The sequence below is a fragment of the Netta rufina genome (assembly GCF_964035555.1).
Source record: "Netta rufina genome assembly, chromosome: 3".
Taxonomy (NCBI): Eukaryota; Metazoa; Chordata; class Aves; order Anseriformes; family Anatidae; genus Netta; species Netta rufina.
In genome coordinates this window covers 109,159,149-109,178,510 of record NC_140125.1, presented here as the reverse complement: position 1 = coordinate 109,178,510, position 19,362 = coordinate 109,159,149, and positions in this window count along the sequence as shown.

Sequence of the window (19,362 nt, the reverse complement as noted above, 5' to 3'; positions counted from 1 at the left end):
CAGTGGGACAAGATCAGGAATCTAGGATCTGATTTTATTTTATTTTGAGTTTGTGATTTTTTTTCGTATGTTTCTGATCATCTGCTACAAGGTGCTACAAGAACAACTTTCTTGTATTTTTTTTTTCCCCGCTGGAAAATATTCAGATTTTACAAAAACAAGTTGGTAAACCTGGAATAGATAAAAGCTAGGTGAAGTAGAGTGAGCTAACTGAACTCGATTTAAAAAAAAAAAAAAAAAAAATCTCCTAGCCCTGTGAATCAAATTCAGAGTGAAGCCTTCTTTGAAGTTTGTCTGAATATGGCTAGCTCCTAGCCCTGTTCTTTACCACACCTTTGCAGCAAGGCAAATAACTACTTTTCATGCTGTTCCAAACCACTTTTTAAGTTAACCTGTTGATGAAATAAATGAATTGGATAAATTTGGATAATCTTTTTTTTTTCTCTCTCTCTTTTTTTTTTTTTTCTTTTAATTATCAAAGAATTTTTGTGCAAATAGAAGAATTTAATAAGCACTTTAGCTTTGGGGTTATTTCATGAACTGAATTACAGCTTTGTATAATTCCTGGTTTATTATCACTAGTCTGTTTGCACCTTGCTGTGCAGAGGTTTAGAAGTAGCTCCCTGTGGTTGAAAATGCAAATGAGCTTAGTTTTAAGAAGAAACTTGGCATAAAATTTCACATTATAATTTTCCTAGAAAATAAGATATTCTGGAGGTAGTTTTGATACTGAAAATGTAGCCAGATGATCATAAATTATAGAACTTTCAAAAACTTCTTTTATTTACAATTCCTTTTATTTGAAGAGTTACAAAAATAGCATATGTCAGTACACCAAAATCCAGGAAGTCTCTCAGGATTTAAGCAGCACAATATATTTAACAAACAGGATTTATTGTAGGAAAACTACAGACACTCTTTACTAAATTGCAGAGCAATAGACTGTTGACAATATCAAAATGCCTTAGAAATGAGCTATAAAAATAGGAAAAAAAAAAACTATTAGTTCTGAACTAAACCACATATTTTTACATGACCTTTAGTTTTAAAGTTCCAGATATCTGTTCACAAAGGTTCTTTCTTCTCACCTCTGCCTATAATTTATTTGCAATAGGAACATTGTAATTTATTAGTATTATCATACTCTTATAACTGATGAGTTTCAATTTTCCTATTAAAAACTGTAAATAAAAAGCCAGAACATTGTGAACTAAGTCTGGTTAGATAAAACCATGAATTAAGACTTCTTACTTAACTTTAATTTGAGATAGAGACTGAGCTGTCAGAAATTGTATAGGTGATTTATTATTTTTTCTTTATTTTGTGTTTAAGAATTTGATTGAGCTTTACTTTTTTTATTATATAAATTATATAAATTAAGACAGCCTTAACTTCATATAATTTTTTGGAGTCACATTGAAGTATGCAGCAGCAAATAATTATATGGAGACAAACAATAAAAAAAATAGACTAATACAAAAAACTAGTAAATTGGAGAATGTTTGGACAAGTTAAATGTAAACACAATATCACATAAACCATCAGATTAATAGGTTCAAATATAACTGAAGCGAATAAGTGGTATCCTGAGCTATCACTTGTGTAAATATTGTTTCTCTGGTTTGGGGCTTGTGTCTGAAAAAAAAAATATATATATATGTATATATATATTTGTACTAATTATCTAAGTTTGAGTTACTCTTGAACTACTGCTACACTTTTTTTTTTTTTTATAGACAATACCACTCTAATAACTTTATACATTTTAGCACAGATTATGAGAACAAAAACAAAGGCTCTTAACACTTATTGCAAACTAAGTTACTCCTTTCATTATTGCTTTGCAAGCTGAGGCAGTCTTTTTGAAATACATAAAGAGGAAGAGCAAACCAGGAAATGTCACTAACTCAGAAGAAATTCAGAAACGATCACAGAAATGACCACTGAAAGGTTATGTTAGAAAGTCTACAAAATTCTCACTCAGCCAATTTACATGGGCTATCCTAATATGACTAAGATATGGTCAAACAAATTAAAAATATGTCTACCCCAAGAGAGAAGTCAACAGGCAAAACAGAAAAAGCCACGAGACAGGCAGCAAGGGCATGTGAGGAAGCCTTGAGACTACTTGAGACTTGAAGGAGCTACAGCAGCTTGTAATGGCATAGGAACAGCTACAGCTTATTTATCCCATCCTTTTGAGGCCGTTTAGGTGAGATGAAAATGTAAGGCATGATTTGAAGATCCTGCTAAGAAGATGTCTGGATTAAATATATATAAACCTGTAATGAATTTGACATATATTTATACTGGGTTTTGTAGGAATTATAATGCCTAATCTATGCTCAGTTTCATGTTGTGCCTTTTTAACTGGAGTAAGAAAAACAGAGTTTGTATATAATATTGTGAACTTTCCTAAACAACTAGTTTTAGATGACACTCCTTAAAAGGATATTTGTGTAATTAGCGTATAGAGTAAATCTGCGGCTTTCTTGTAGAACTTCCATGTCACCTTGAGTGAGTTGTTTGTTTGTTATCCAAATAGCACAATGCTCTAACTGAGCAAAAGTTAATAAAACGTCCCTACTTTATAGGCAGGCTGTGGTAATCAACAATATTAAACAGCTGAGGTGCTTGATAGTCCGGTGATCAGTACCATATAAATAGTTACACAGTCAGTCCCTATAGCCCTGTAGGGTTAGAATGTTGTCAAAATGTATGTCCCATGTATCTGTGTCTTATGTGACATTTTCCTAGTACAAAATTACAAGCAGAATTGTGAAAGGATGAAAAACAGCTTAAGTGGCTCACCCTGTCCCTTGTTGCAAGATAAAATGGCTTGCAGCTGACACAATACATCTCCAAGCTCTTGATTTACTTCAGTGGTGTTTTTTGTTTGTTTGTTTGTTTGTGTTGTTTTTTTTTTTTGTTTGTGTGTGTGTGTGTGTGTTTTGTTTTGTTTTGTTTTTGTATGTGTTTTGTTTTTGTTTTGTTTTTAAGTACTTCTGAAGAAGGAATATGTGTGTGCACGCAGGAGTTATTACAAGCTAAAAGTCTGCTGATATTCCATCTTAGCTCACTGCATGCATCTATTTTAAAATCAGATGCAACACTGAAAAAATATTTGACAGAGGTATGGTTGTCTTTTGATCTTCATGAATTCCTGACATACTTCTACTGATCATGACCTTCCTGCTACTTTCAGAGGTGTACAGAAATGAGAACCATCTCTTACTTGCTGCCAGTTTTTATCTTACCAGTGAATAGTGTTATTTTTTTTCTTTTTTGTGAATTTACAATTCACAAAATTAATTTAATTAATTAATTTAATTAATTTACAATTCACAACAATTAATTGCTCATAGGCCTGTGTGGGATTTTTAACTACACCACCTAGAATAAAACATGATACGTAATGATTCTTAGTCTAACTATATCTATCTTTCTGCAGTGGTTGGTCTGATAAAACATATTTAAGATGTTTGCTGTCTTGTATATTAATATTGATGTGAATATCAGGTCTTTCTTTAACTTTCCATGAAGTTAAATGTAACTTTCTTATCAATCACTACTGAAATTCTCAAAGCGTGTCCTATTTTTAAGAACAGGACCTTTCGGAGAAGGATACAGAATTCTTCAGTGGTTGATCTAAACCAGTTCACACAGTAAATATGGGATCACTGGAGCTGTTCCAGTTTTGTGATGATGACAAGCCTGATAAGCAGACGGGATCCACATTTATGGGTGATGATCTTTGTTTCTTTATCAGAGATGTCCATTCATCCACTTACTCTTATGTTGCCTTTTCCTGAACAGGGATTCAAACCCAAAAACAAATCATCTGAGAACTTCTGACTGAGATGGGGGCTCATGCTTATGAAATTAACCAATATGGCTAATGGATTCATTTACACCCCTTTATGGGGAAAAAATAAAATAAAATAAAATAAAATAAAATAAAATAAAATAAAATAAAATAAAATAAATAATATCTGATATCATTTGAATTTTTTGCTTCAGCTTTCTTGTGACAAAATCAAAGTGTTAAATTTTGTAGGAAAGCATAAGATCTCCCCATATGAATATCCTTTCTCAGCTGTAAATGAAGATATTTCCTAGTTCCTTCCAGGTTTGCTAAAGTTTTCTGTGTTTCATCTGTGACCTAACATTTTGATAGAAACCTGTGGCTTACTGAGTCACTTACTGGCAGAAGGCCTTGCTTAAATATCTCCCTGAGGTGGTTTGCTTGTCACTTCATATCTCTGCATATCACTTCAGATCATTCTGCCTGAAATTAGGCCAAGCTTCCTCAAAAGAACTGAAGCTTTTTAAATGGTTACTACTATTCCATTTAACTTTGCCAGTGGATTTATAATTTCTTCCTCTCCTCTATCCACTCCACCCCACCCCAGAAAATAAAATTAAAATAAAATAAAATAAAATAAAATAAAATAAAATAAAATAAAATAAAATAAAATAAAATAAAATAAAATAAAATGAAATAAAAATCAAAGTGTTTCTGCTTATGCCATATTAAATTGTCTTTGCTCTGGTATCACCTAACAATTTATCCAACTTCATTTCTATACACACAGATCTGATATTCACCTGTGAAAGTGGTGATTGCTACCTCATTTTCAGCCACATTTTCAGCAAAAGTGAAATTCCCTCAGGACAGTCACACAGTGGAGCTGACTGATGCAGTTTTCATCCTCGGAGGTTTTTGAGCCCTGCAGAGCCTGATCTGACCCCACAGCTGTCCCTGAAGCAGAAGGTTGGACTAGAGACTTCTGGAGGTTCCTTCCAACCTTCATGATCCCTTGTGATCCTCTCCTGATTGTCTGTTCAGCAACTGGTATGTTTTCATTTAACTATAATATTAGAATTCATTTTTATGTATCAGCCTCTGTCTAAATCCTTAAATTCACCTATGGCCTCCAAAATATATAGATATACAAATATGCATCCCTTCATAGTCACATTACGCTGTAATTACACTGGGCTTTCTTTATGTAAAACTAGGTTAGTATTCAGAGCTACCTCAACAACTATTGTCATAAACATGCAATATTATTCCCTTCTCTTAGTAGTTCTAAACTGTTTCAGTCACCAGCTTTTCCACCTAACTAACTGGTAGATTTTCTATCTACACGGTCCTGCTGGAAACAGCAGTAGCATATAACATTATGTTATAAATTTCTGTTAAGTTGGAACTGTGTTTCACCACAATGAAAATGGTCCAAGACTTTTACAGATTCATTCTTACTTTTGAATCTAATACTTCCTGACACTCCCTGGGTAACTCCAACTAGATGGGTTTCGATAGATTTTTATGTTCAAAGTGAGTGTCAAATTCTCTAATAGCAAATGCATCTTAAAAACAAAAAGTAGCCTTTTTTTTTTTTCATGGAAATTGAAAAGATTCTATTTCCACTTGAGTTACTCCTAAATAAATATCTTCACAGCCTTATTGAGAGCAAGGACATTAAATAAATTATAAAGCTCCAAGTAACAAAGCCCTTACTAGCAATTTGATTGCATGGTAATGGCAGAACTCCATAACGTAATGTTAGGTTGGACCTGAAGAACGTAAAATTTGTAGGAATTCCATCGCCATTTTTAAATTCATTATTATATATGGGAACATTACTTGTAAGGAAACTCTCACTCTTGAATTTTTAAAGATGTTTGGAAGGCTGTTCTATAAAAGAAGTATACATATCCAGTATTGTGAGGATTTGTATAAAATTGGTTTCTGATGTTCATTCCAATCTCACTACTCATACTTTATTTTGCTACAGTTCTTTTTAGTATACTCTTCCATGAGAACTCAGTGCACTGTCTGTATCTTTAGTGTTTGCTCTAAAGTTGTATTTGCACAGCTTAGACAAGCTAGAAACTTAGCCAAAATATTGTTGGAAAACATAAGCATAGTGAAAGTATCTTTGCAGTATGCATTAAAAATACTTCCAAACTTTGTAAAGACCAGTTGGAATTCTATATAGAATTCTAACATGTTTTTACTATGATAATTTTACTATTCTAACATGTTTTTACTATGATAATATGTCATTACTCATATAAAACCATAGCCAAATTCTGGACTTGGAAAATTTGTTTAATTTTGACATTTGTCTCAGAGACTAAAATTTTGGTCAGTATGAATTTCCTAAAGTAATAACCTTTCAAAAGTGATAATATACTAGCTCTTAGCAAATTATTCAGTATTTCAAAATATGCTGTAAAGGGGGAAAAAAGGTCCTTAGCAAGTTTCTGTGCCTATTTTGTGCATCAGCAGCAAATGTTCTAAAGTGTAAATTATTTAAAAGTGTACCACGCTATAACATCTCTTTGAGTTCAGATTGCTGAATTTATGATGTTTTCAGCTTTGCATGTTTGTATATGATTCATGCAATTAATGTTTGCATGTTTGAATGTTTGCATGTTTGCATTGCATGATTCATGCAATGAATGCTTGCATGTTTGTATATGGTTCGTGCAAAATATTTCTTCACTGAATTTAACAATATAGCAAATTGTATGGTCTAATGGGACCACATATTCGGCTAATCTATGCTGTCATATAGTCATGGACTAACAAAGAGAGGATTGAACGAATTAACCTAGTTTCTCTCCTTCTCTTATCAACTGTCAGTGGGGGAATGTGAGTCAGGGGAAGCATCTCAAACCTTGATTTCTTGATTTTGCCAAACTTACAGAAATGCTTAGTATGATTTTTATTTGTCCTTTAAATAGTAAATGTGAATATTGTATAGCTTTTTTTTTTTTTTTCTTCTATCTAAACATACTTTTCAAATGGGACAAGTATTATTTTTTTTGTAAATAAAATATTTATTTATCTTATTCTTTTTTTTTTTTTTAATTTATTTGTAACTTATTTTATAAAACAGATAAAAATATTTATGAAAGGAAAATAAATCAAACCAGAGAGAGTAGGAGTGTTGAAGTTCTTCTTTTGATGACAATGGGCTATTCATATGATTAAAGTTCAGTATTTCTGTAAGCTGGGCAGAATCAATGGCTTGATTTGTTTCCAGCATGGCACTGAGGTTGCGGTGGTGACATATTTCCAGCAGGCAAACCCAGCACTGTCTTGAAGGCTTGAGCACATTAGTATTATGTTGCTACACTGAAAAACATTAAAGTAGAGGATTCACCTCTTTTTTTCCCCTTAGATATTAATAAAACTTCTCCCATTGGGGTAGCAGCAGTTTAGCAAGAATAACAAAAGCTTTTCACAGTGTTGAAAGAAAAAGACACACCTAGTCAGTAGCTCTGCTCTGGGGCTGTCCCTCATGGCACTTAAATGTCATTTCAACTTTCACTTCATCACCTTGGTGAGCTAATGCACTCTGCAGCTTCACCAGATGTGTTTCTCTCAGATGCAGTAAGCACTTTACATGGCTTTTTTTTTTTTTTTTCCCTTCTCCTGTGAAACTATCTTGAGAGGATGTTTATATGTTAAATTGCAAGAGATCTATGGATGAGAAATACCAATTCTGCTGTAGCCTATGAACCAATCTACATTTCTTTGACCTTAGTCAAACGGGGTCACAGTTAGAGACACATAGAATAAGAAGAAAAAAACAGTGGATTGCCTTTTGTAAAACTGGAGCCAGATGCCAAGGATATACCTGGCAGAAACAACAGAAAAAGCAGCAGAATTATAAAACCATATAAAAGACATACCTGTCTCTACATATATATCTGTAGTCAAATCTTCTTTCTGTTCTGAAAGGTATTATCTACAGGGTCATGTATTGTGCCCAATCACTGCCCTCATCTTCTAAAATCAGTTCAACCTTTCTGTCAATTAAAGTAGGTGACCGGGCTCTATGAGGTTGACTTCATGGTCTGAGTATTTTCTGAACATAACTTCATTGAGTTGCATGTGGAACAGGGGAACGGGTAGGTGGAGAATTACTGAGCAGCTATTAAATCCTGTCAGATTTCCAAAGTGAAGCACCCTCTGGGAACAACTCCAATCAGATCCAACATAAGCACTTTTGAAGTTGGCACCATACTTTCCTTGCAGGATCTGTACACAGAAAACAAACAAACAAAAAAAATTTGAAAACTTCCTTAATTTTTCAGAATACTATATGACAATATAACTATGCATACTCTCCTAATGTATGCTATGTCATCATACGACTAATCTATAAAGAAAATATTTAAAACTTACAGAAATGCAGTTCCTTAAAAATGTCAAATATGAATGAACATGACCATTTTCTTTTTTTCATTATTTTTGAAACTTACTTTTACAGCAGTTCTTGAAATGGCTGCCAAACTTTCCTTTGCTCAGGAAATTTTGAGCAAAAAAAAAATAAATCCTCTTTCTTCATTTTGAGATCACTGGACAATAAGCATTGACTTTGCTGAGAGAAATTTTGTCCTGGCAATAATCCTTGTGCCTAGAGACGGATTCTTTCATAGATTTGAGTCAGAATTGTTCCTGTACTATCTCCATTCCAACCAGCTAGGGGCCTGGAACTTAAATGAACTTCAGATCTACATATCTAGTTAACTAGTTACCTAAGGTTTGTCATAACTGTGAAGCTATTTGCAATTCTTTATACCATGCTCAGAACTACTGAAAGGATCAGCAAAGAAAACAATGCTTATTAGAAAATTTTGTAAGCTAGTTTCATTTCTAACATCTGGAGTATATTGTATCATTAACAAGTAAGTAAATGAAAAACAGAATTCAGGAAGATTAAAACTATTATAATTTATTACCAAAGCGAGATAAATAGTCTCAAGAATTTGACATGGTGTGTAGCTAAGCTGATTTATTCAAAAACACTAGTAGTTCAGAGTAATGTCCTTAAATAGCAGTGGGGGAAAGCTAGTGAATTAAAGTATTTTTTTTCTCTTTACTTTCATCATTCTCTTCTGTTTATTCCACTTTTTATCAGAGCTCTTCTGACAATGTTTATGTCATTATGCTAACAGCTTTCTTTCACGTGTTAACTTTCTCAGCAAAAGCTTACTCGTTGCTTTTCAAGGGAAATTACATCCCTTGCACCTAGCTTAAGGGATTCCATACATTTTAATCTCTATGATCCACACAAATATCTCCACTATCCCATCTCAAATAAGTCATCATATGAAACTTTTAAGTGATTAATAGTCATAGAGGGAGAATTCTCAGAGTACTTTTTTTTTTTTTTTCTCCTACATGATCTACAGGCATATACAGTGAGTTTGGCAGACTGAGAGGAGAAGCTGGAATCAAAACCACTGACCAAGACACTCACTGTCTTTAAAACATCAAGCTGGATAATGCTCTCTTTTTACTTTTAAGTAAAGTGAGTGAGCTGAAAGGAAAGCATTTTGGCCTGCTCATCCCTTAGATGATTTGAACAAAAGATATCCATTTGTCTGTCAGCACTTAAGAAACAGTCATTAAAATCTGTCCTTGAATACAGTCATTCCCAACGATAATAAAATGATTTCCTTGAAGAGAGTGTGTAAGAAATGATATCTCACAGCATTATCCTGCTTTCAAGTAGATGGATAGTGTGATAGGAAGCTCTGCTGGAAACTTTCACTCTGGATCCAGAGAAACTGATTCTGTTAAATGGGGCGAAATCTGTTTAACAGGACAACTATCAAGCCACTACATAAACACTCTTTACAATATTTAAATTGCAATAAAATTGAAGTGGATGAAAGTAGAAATAGTATGGAAGTTTGTTGACAAGATCATTTTAGGAAGCTGAATAACCAGTGAAAAAGGCTGGTGATCTTCAGGGCAAAGGTTTCTAGACTAACATGTTAGCAGTTTTCCATATACTATCAAAACTTCAATATTTATGCAAATATTAGCCGTGTTCCACACTCAGATTTTGCTAGTATGACTGCAGCAAGAGCAACAGCAGGATAAGGCATGCTTAAAGAACAGCAGAATTTTTCAGTAGCATTTATGACTTTTATAACAGTCATAAAAAGTTATAATTATGAAACGTACTTGTTTGATACACTGAGCAGCTAATCTGATTTAAAGATTTAAAGTCTTGCTTTTTTTTTTTTTTTTTTGTTAATAGTAAATTATAGGCAGAATGGATGGCGCTGCCTTTATTACATTTGTCCCACTCTTCATGGTACAAGAAGCTATTATCAGACCTTAACAGACTTTCCAAACTAATCCTTTGTTTAATGCTTCATGCTGAGTTTCTTCCTCAGGCTGGCTATTTCTGGGAAATTTCAAACAAAATTGTCTTCTCCTTATCGCTTTCTGGTAAAAGCTGTGTGGCCCTTTTTTTCTGGATGGAGGTTTGGCAATGTGACAAGCTGTGTTTACTACTCTCCCACAAAAATAAACATGAATGAAGCCAAGGTAAAAGGCTTTCTACTAGCTTTTTCTTCTCAGGAAGGACATGCTTCTGAAAAGACTCCATCCTCGCTGCTTGCTCTCAGGCTTTCCACAACTCTCAGTGCTGAAAAGGCTGTATGCCTGCCAGATGCAGCCCCAGTAGAGGTGAGATCACAGCTGGTTTTCATCCTCAGGTCAGTAATGCAGAGGCCAAACCACAGCGATGGTGCCTTGAGCAAATTGCCTCCTGCATACAGTCACACTGGGCCCTGTGAGCCTGCAAAACTTGTGTTGAAATCCTGCTGAGTTCAAGCTCTCATAAAGTGATCGTTTTCTAAATAACTGAGATTAAGCCAGAAAAGGTATGCTAACCATGCATAACTATGCTACAGCACTCATACTTTCTGGTTGCAAGGAGGACATGTCCCCAGGGACAAAGCACCAATGTAATTCTCAGCCTACTTATCAACCTTCTCATAGGTGGCTTCATATTTGAGGTCTACCTTCACTTCAGAAATCAGAGCTGTTTGAAGTTTAATGACAAGATAGCTTGAAAGAAATTCTGTATGTGTCTGTTCTGATTTTTTTTCTTTAATGTGGCTGAAGTTAAGATCTGGTCCTATATAAACTCTTGCTTCAGTGTCTTCCAGATGGGCAATAAATCTGAATACAACGGAGAGGTTCTCAGCTGGTCTAAGTCAGCACATACCCAGATGAAGTAGCTTGTGCTAAGGGTTATACACCCCAAAGATTATAAAGCCATAGATTCTATAAATGATATACGCAATCATGGACGTTACTTGGCAGTATGGCAGGCTAGGGAAAATCAAAGGCAAGGAAGCCCAAGCTGGAGTGCAGTAATAAGCAGTTTGAGATAGTGCAGGGAAATTATTGTGTATTTTTTTTCCTATTATTTATACATTAATAATCACTCATAAGAAGATACATTACAGAATTATAGTGGTATGCACTAGCTAAGATTTTAGCCCAACAGTCAATTTTGAAAGAGAGAAAAATTAATGGATATAAATGTAAAATAGAATAAAATTTCACCTTGATTTTCTGCAGCCACATCACTAATATATTTTGGTTTTCTTATAAGATAAACAAAGTATAAGTACTTTGAAGTAAAAAAAAATGTGTAGATTTGGGATGCCTATAATTTACTAAGGCATTCAGTATTGAAAAAATGTAGTATTTTTTAACTGGACTGAAGAAGGTGGTGCATAAGGTACACATAAAGCAATTAACAGATAAGGTTTATTTGTGAAGATCTCTGTAGATCATTCTGAAATCTAGTTTAAGTTAATACATTCCATAGTGACCTGTCACTCCAGGGGCATTTGCTAATAACACAAACCTGGGAGGTATGCATGGTTATGAGCAATATTTGAATACAAATGTGTATTTGGTATATGTTCTCCATATCTGAAATACCAAAGGTAGTGATTTGTAAATGTCAGTAGCATAAACTATAATTGTTGCTTTCTCAAACGGATGGAATGTTTTTGAAAATGTAGCCTTACAAATAAAATGATGTTTTTGTTGCTAAGCTCCTATACAGGAAGTCCAAAAAATGTCAAGAATAAAATGTCAAAAAAAAAAAAAGAACAAAATTAATGACAATAAAACAAATTAAACTGTGGTTTGCATTCAGAATAATGCAAAAAGTGTTCTGTCATGGATTCTTGAAACCAGACTTGTGGACAGCTGGACTGGGTGGAAGATGGTTGTTGAATGGAAATTCCTTATGACCTTAAACAGATAAATGACCTTCACACAGGAAGCACATACATTGGAAGAAGTACAATGGATACCTTTGGAGCTTGGTCATCTAAATAGTGTGCAAGTTCATTAAACTACTAAACTGGAAGAAAAGAATGGACCAAATTGCTAAAGGTATCAAAGAAAATAAAAATTAAAATTAAAAATAAAATAAATAAAAATAAAAATAAAAATAATAAAAATAAAAATAAAAATAAAAATAAATGTACAGAAGGGGGAATGGCTTACAAAAGGACCTTGTGTTAATCAAGATCACTGCAAAGAAATAGTGGAGGGAAATTTGAAGAAGTTGTTGCAATAGACAAAATCCATTCAAAAGCAGAGGGAAGTGTTGCCAGAACCAAACACACTATAAAGTGAGAGATCTGACTAGCAATCAAATACTTGCATGAAAAAGAGATAATTGTGCATGAACAGGGTCATATTAAGCCAGCAAAGAGACATGCCTACTAAGGGTGTGGATGCATTAGGTCTGTTTTCATATGGACATGATTTTACAAAACAAAAGGAATGCTAAGCATTATGGAAGATATGCATGTAATGCCACACGTAATTCATTTGAACAAACCTGCCACTAGGCAAAGCAAAGTGGAGAATTGTTGTAAAACAGAACCTTTCACACTGGTAGCACAGTATTTCTTTAGGCTCATATAAACTAAGAAACCAAACAGATGTAACTGTACAACCACTTTCATTAACACTAAAGGACGTGCATTAGCAATTTAGAAATTTCCTTCCAGGTAGTCATTTTACACTGTTTCACAGCTTTTCTTAACTATGACATTTAGGGTGCTATTGCCAAATTGAAAAATAGAAATTACACAGAGTTCAACTTAGCATGATCCTGGAAGAAGTCTAGTCATATCCCTGTTGAAACTGAATCCATTCAAATCTCACCCTGGACTATATGACACACTCAAGAAAGAAATACCCAATCCTTCTCTTTGGGTACCTATGCAGTAGTGTAGGAAAGCACCAGTAGTTAATAGAGCAGCAACATGTGTTTAGGTTTAAGTTAAAGTAATGAAAGTACAAACCGTAAATTAAGCATGTAACAAAGTCTGGACCTGAGCTGAGGCTTTAGAACTAATCCTTCCTCAAGAAACAGATGGGTTTTAATGTTACTTTTTGTACGGACATGCTTTTGATAGGTCACTTTCCTGGAAGGAAAAGCACCACAGAAGTAGGTGTTCTGTAATCAAATAGCAGAGAGGTAGGTCATATTATGTGTGCAATAGCTGACTTTGAATCAGGGCTGGAATACGAAGCCTGAGACTTTAAAATTTACACCAGTGATCCCCCACATTCCTATTAATAGGGGTTGATGTGCTGTAGGCAATGGGAGGCTCTGAGAGGGAAAATGTGGAGATAAAAGGAAAGGAATATCAAGGAATAACTCCATGTATATTAATTTATTTAATTTTTGGTTGTTAGATGCAAAGTTTAAACATTTTAACAAAAACCAAACCTCTCTGTGTTCTCTTTGCACCAGTGTGAGAACTTCAGTGTTCTGATACCTCTTAAAGTATTTGATGAGAGACTAATAGCCTGACAGGCTAACACTTCACTTCCTTCCAATTAGGAGACTTTAACATCAAAGCCAAGGTCCTCCACTCAGCAAGGGCTTACTTGAATGAATTATAGAGGAGAATAAGTCCAGTAGTTTCTTGTTTTTTTCCCTTGCAGAGACACAGTCCAGCATAGGCTTTAATAAGATGTTTGAGGTCAAAAGGTTCAGGTTCCTCACTGTGAGCACTAGGAAGCTGCCAGAATGTTTCAATATGTGTGGTGTTTGTAATGCAATCAGGCAAAGCTGAAAACTCTATTACACCATGTCATGTGGCTGACTTCCTTTTGGAGTGCTCTTGTGTATAGTTAAAAGCAAAGAATATGAGAGTTTTAGTACACTATGAATCTTCCGTGTTGCCATTTCAGTGTGCTGAAACAAATAATTCCTTTGCCACCATTCGTTTTTGGCTGGCAGGAGGGGTGCAGTGGCAGCATCCTCTAGGGACATTCTGCCTGTTGTACAGGTATTGATTGGTAACAAATCTCCAGGACTCAGAGGCTGTCTGCAGTGTGAAATCAAGCCTGTGTTTGATGTATGATGCTATTTGACTTGCTAAGCTAGAATCTCTGACAGTCTAAAAATATACCTTAAACTGTTCTACTCTTATTTACCTGATCAGCAAAGTAAAAAATATTAAAATCCCTTTGAGATAAGCATAGAGAATATTTATTCCTTCTTTTTGTCAAAAAGCTGCTTTTTAGATGCTATTTTTTCCATGTGTGACAGCTAGATTTACCTCTTCTTTTTTAACAGTTCTTACTCTCAGAACTGGAACTCTCCATCATTCAGAAACAACATTTGTTCTGAAGGAGCTCACAAAGTACATTTATCCTAATACCTATTTTACACTGGACAGCCACAGAATTGTACTATAGCACTTGTTTGCTGCAATGAGAGAAAAAAAAAAAAAAAAAATGAAGGAAATGTTCTACTTCTGCTTAATCACATGAGGGACTGGATTCACTTCACCTTGCTTTGGGTCCTCTGTGGTCAAAGGAGAGAGATCAACAACTGAAGAGCAGTTAACGTCCATGTGAAATAGCCAAGGTATACCAAAGATGAAGGCCACTGCAGAGATAAAATTGAAGGGAGACATAAGACCATCCTCAGACATGAAGATCTTCTAAGTAACATCTTGAGAATGTTTTTATGGTATAAGGTCCCTATCTCAATAATCTGCAAATATCAGGAAGAATATCTCGATTCATGCAGATGCTTACTATTCTCCAAGATAAATTCCCTGTTTTATCTACATATCAGTTCCCAAACCACAGTACCCATACCCATGCATCCTTACAGACTGCAAAAAACAATCCCATCAAATTTAAGCATTTTTAATTCCCCATCTGAATTCCCAGGTAAATCTCTCTCTGTTTGGGGTTTAGTAGTTGTTTTTATTTTTTTCTCCATGTACTCTGAATCTTCACCATGTAGGGGGGGGAAAAAAAAAAAAAAAGAGCTAGGTAAACTGATACAGAATATAACCCTCTAATAACAAAAGCAAATCAAATGTAATGAGATTGTTTAAATTTTTAGATTATTTAAACCATGCATAACCCATATGGGAGGAAGAAAAATCACCATCAGTGTGAGGCAGTTTCAGTGCAATGCAGCTGGAGCTGTATCCATGCACGTTTTGGAAAAATAATACTGTTTTGATTAATTTTGGTTTTGTTTGGAAATCAGTTTCTAACTGAAATAATGTTAATGATAATGATCTGTGTCTTGTTTTAACCCCAATAGTGCCATCTCCTTATTACTGTGGCTAACTGAAAAATAGTAAGTTTTAAAAAACTTTGCTCAGTAGAAATAATTAAATGTTTCTAGACTTTCTCATTCACCTAAGACAAAAAAAAAAAAAAGGATCCTTTACATTTTTTTTCAGTTCTTATTTTCCTCTGTTCATTTTGCTTCTTTCAAATTTTTTTCTTTGTTCCTATTCTCTTTCCCCTTTCCTAACACATTTAGTTGTCTTTGTTTCTTCTTTATATCTTTATCTGAACATAAAAGAAAAAAAAAAAAAAAAACATATACATGTATATATATACACACACACACAATTTACAGTTTAGGATAGTGGTTAAAACCAGTCAAATTAATAAGTTTTCTGTGATATCCTAAAGAATAGTCCTCCAATATGAAGACTTCAGACTTGAAAGGGCTACTGGAAATGCATGACTCATCCATAATGACCAAATTTATGGATGACTCATCCAAACTTAGTTTCTAGAAAGTTGCATCTCAGATTGTTTCAGAGATACATCAGGCTATACTTAATGAAATCCTCAGTTCAGTTGAAAGTTGAAAATAATATCCAATATATACAATAGAGGATGGAGGAATAGAATACAAAGGGAAACGCAGCTTCATGTTCTTTTGTGGTTTTGTTTTTGTTTTGGTTAGTTGTTTGTTTGTTTGTTTTAGAAAAATTCTGACTTCTGTATTCTTACTTAAATTTAAGGTTTTGAAAATCAGTTTATTTATGACTAAACAAAAAAGACTGTATGTAATCCATGAGAATTCATGACAAATGTGTGGCTCCTCTACATGGGACCAGATTCTAGGTTTTTCTAAATCATTTTTAATGGAAGAAAAGATTAACATCATTTCAGCTGTTTGAAATTAAAAATATAAATATTTTGTCAGGTCTAAATATATACTTTCTATATCGCATAGAATTTAGAAAGTGTGAGATGATGTGAGAACATGAAAGTCCTTAGACAGTTTCCTCTTTCCACAAACATTTCTTCAAAGTTTCTAAATGCAAAACCAAATGATATTTCAGTGACGCTTTCTCATCAGTCTTTAAATAACATACATTGAGTCTTCTGACTTATTCTTCACATCTAGAGACATTTTCAGTTTACATCTAATTCATAAAAAAGAAATGAATGAAGTGCACTCAATGAAAGAAAGCATTAATAAAACTCCTTTAAGCTTAAGGAAAATCTATACATTGCATAGACTTGAATCTAATTAACTTCAACGTTATACACTTTTTGCTATAAAAGTAATAAAAGTATTTTCTCATAAGCCATCCTTTACTAGACTAGTTGGTTATTTTTAACTGTAAGATAATAAATAATGGTTTGAAGACAAAATAATAAAACATTTCGTTTTATTTTTCAGTTTTGTTTTTTGAAAGAAATTTAAAAAAAAAAAAAAAAAAGAATTTCCATGGGTAGGTAGATTTTTGTAAAGAACTTTGTTAATGTGTTAAGATCTTCATGAGCTTTTGCAGAGTTGTATGAACATAGGTATGACTCACTGATTTTGTCACACTTTTTCTGCAAGATTGACTGAAAATAGCATAATTAGACAATGTTTGCCTGATATCAGTTAATTTGCATGTGATGAGTATGTCTACAAGGTTTTCACTCTAACTTAACATAAATTAACCAGATAAATTTAAAGTATACTATCAATAAATCTCCTGTAACAATAATTCAGATGATCATGCACATGACAAAATTCTCTATGGAAATACTTTTGCCTGTTTTCAGTACACCGTGCAAGTCAGTCATAGCAAGCCTTTGTTTGATTCCTTGATGTGGCTGAGCAAGAGATCATCCTGAGTATTATTTACAATCCATTTCCATACTAATCATATTATCCCAGAAACTCGGTCTATATTATTTTGCCAGTCCCCATTGGTGAAAGACAATCTTTATTATGCAAAAAAATGGACATTGGAATATTGTTTTTGAAGTATAATGAAATGATTTAATAACAATGTATCTTCATATTTCCTAAATGATTTTAAAACCTTAATGCACTGCAGGTGTTTGCCTCCGTGGCTTAATGAAATGGGACAGTTCAGATTGCAACCTGCTGTGTGAGGTTCCCCCCATGTACAGGGCAGCATGACAGTTCTGTCTCCTTTCCTTTTTATCCTTCTTTTCTTCTCCAAGTGCCAGGTAATATTCCTGAAGAGGGGAATGCCACTCATTATCTCACACATCCAGCTGGTGATTAATTTACACAAAGTAAAGATGAGGTACTTCTCAGAACTACATTTCTAACTACTGCCACAGTTTGATCATGTAAGTTGCCAGAAGATTCAATACACAGCCCCATATTAGACTATTAGCAGAAATGTTAGCTCTTTTACAGCTAACAAATTGGCCTCTACACACACACTAAGCATATATACATATATATATATATGCACATATAAACATATAGCTAGGCATATAGATGAATATATATTTAGAGAGAAAGATGGAGAAAAAGTGACATGAACACACATGCATATGTATACACTGAAAACATGATTTTTTATTATCTAAGAATACAGGCAGCTGCAAGTGAAAAATGTATGCAAATAAAGGTGTAACTTCACAAGAATTTGAGCAACTCTTACAAACAGGAAAGTTTAGGCTGACCTTTGTATATTTAGGTGATTGTTTAAAAACCTTTCTATTACACATATTTGTCTTTATGTTTTTTGGATATCATCCTTCAGGTTTCTTTCAGGTGTGTTTGAGGCCTGGCCAGAGCAAAAGGAGTACCTTAAACAGAAGTAAATATGCAGATTGCTTCTGTAACCTCCTAGAAAGAATGCTTGCAGACCAAAAACATACATGAAGGGAAAAAACAACAATTGTGTTTGCAAAGGAGTTTAGCAGGGAAGTTGAAGGCATTGGATGCCTATGTCTATCTACTAAGTTATGTGATCTGTAGTACCAGTCCTGTGTTAAGGCTTGAGCCAAGATCTGCTGGGTATTGTACTAACACAAAATAGAAGGGAAATTCAAATTCCAAATTGTAGATAGTCTTTACTGAACAGGCAGAGTAAAAATAATTCCACTTCGCTTTATAGCATAAATTTCTGCATCTCCTATACTTCCTTTTGACTTGAATGGGCATTTACGGGCATTTCTCAGATCTTTTTCAGATGCCTGCTTAAGGATAAGATATATCACACCCCAGAAGTGCCAAGTTGTCTTCACTAATAGAGAGCGAGCCTAAGGTGGCTGCCTTGATGGCTGAATCCCTGGCCCTCTGCTCCTAAAACAGTGCCACACCTGAATTAATGTCTCTGGTGGCACACTCTCTAACAGATATGTGCTACTATTAATAATGTAGGTGATCCTACTCTATGGAGGATGAAGAGTCTTTGTAGTGAGATGGATTTCTTTAACTGATGATGAGCTAAAAGTCATAGTGAATCACATTTCATTTTGTGTTTAATATCTACAGTCTAATGTGTAGTGTTGCTCTGCATGCATGATACAGCTATCTTTTCCAGTCTTTGAACAGACACACCACTACACAGAAATACTTAATTCTGTAATGGGCTTAATGCAGAGGGAAGAACCTGACTGAAAGTAGCCCACGTGGAAGCTAGTGACATGTAAAATAAGACAGGCTTTTTATTGACACCCTACCTTTTGTGACCTAAACTGCCATCATCATCTTTAACACAGGATTTCATCTCTTTCAGGGCTGCATTTTTGTAAATACTGTTTAAACAGTGACAGATACTACTTTTCTGTCAGGTAGGTGACAAAAAATAGAATCCACTCCAGATAATTTGATTCTTTTCCAGCTGAGTTTCCTATAAGAGTTGAGGTCATCTTCCTGATCTGAAGGGCATGGAAACAGTTTTCTTGTAGATTTCAAACAACATTAATTCAGTCCTTTAATGGATACCCGGGATGAT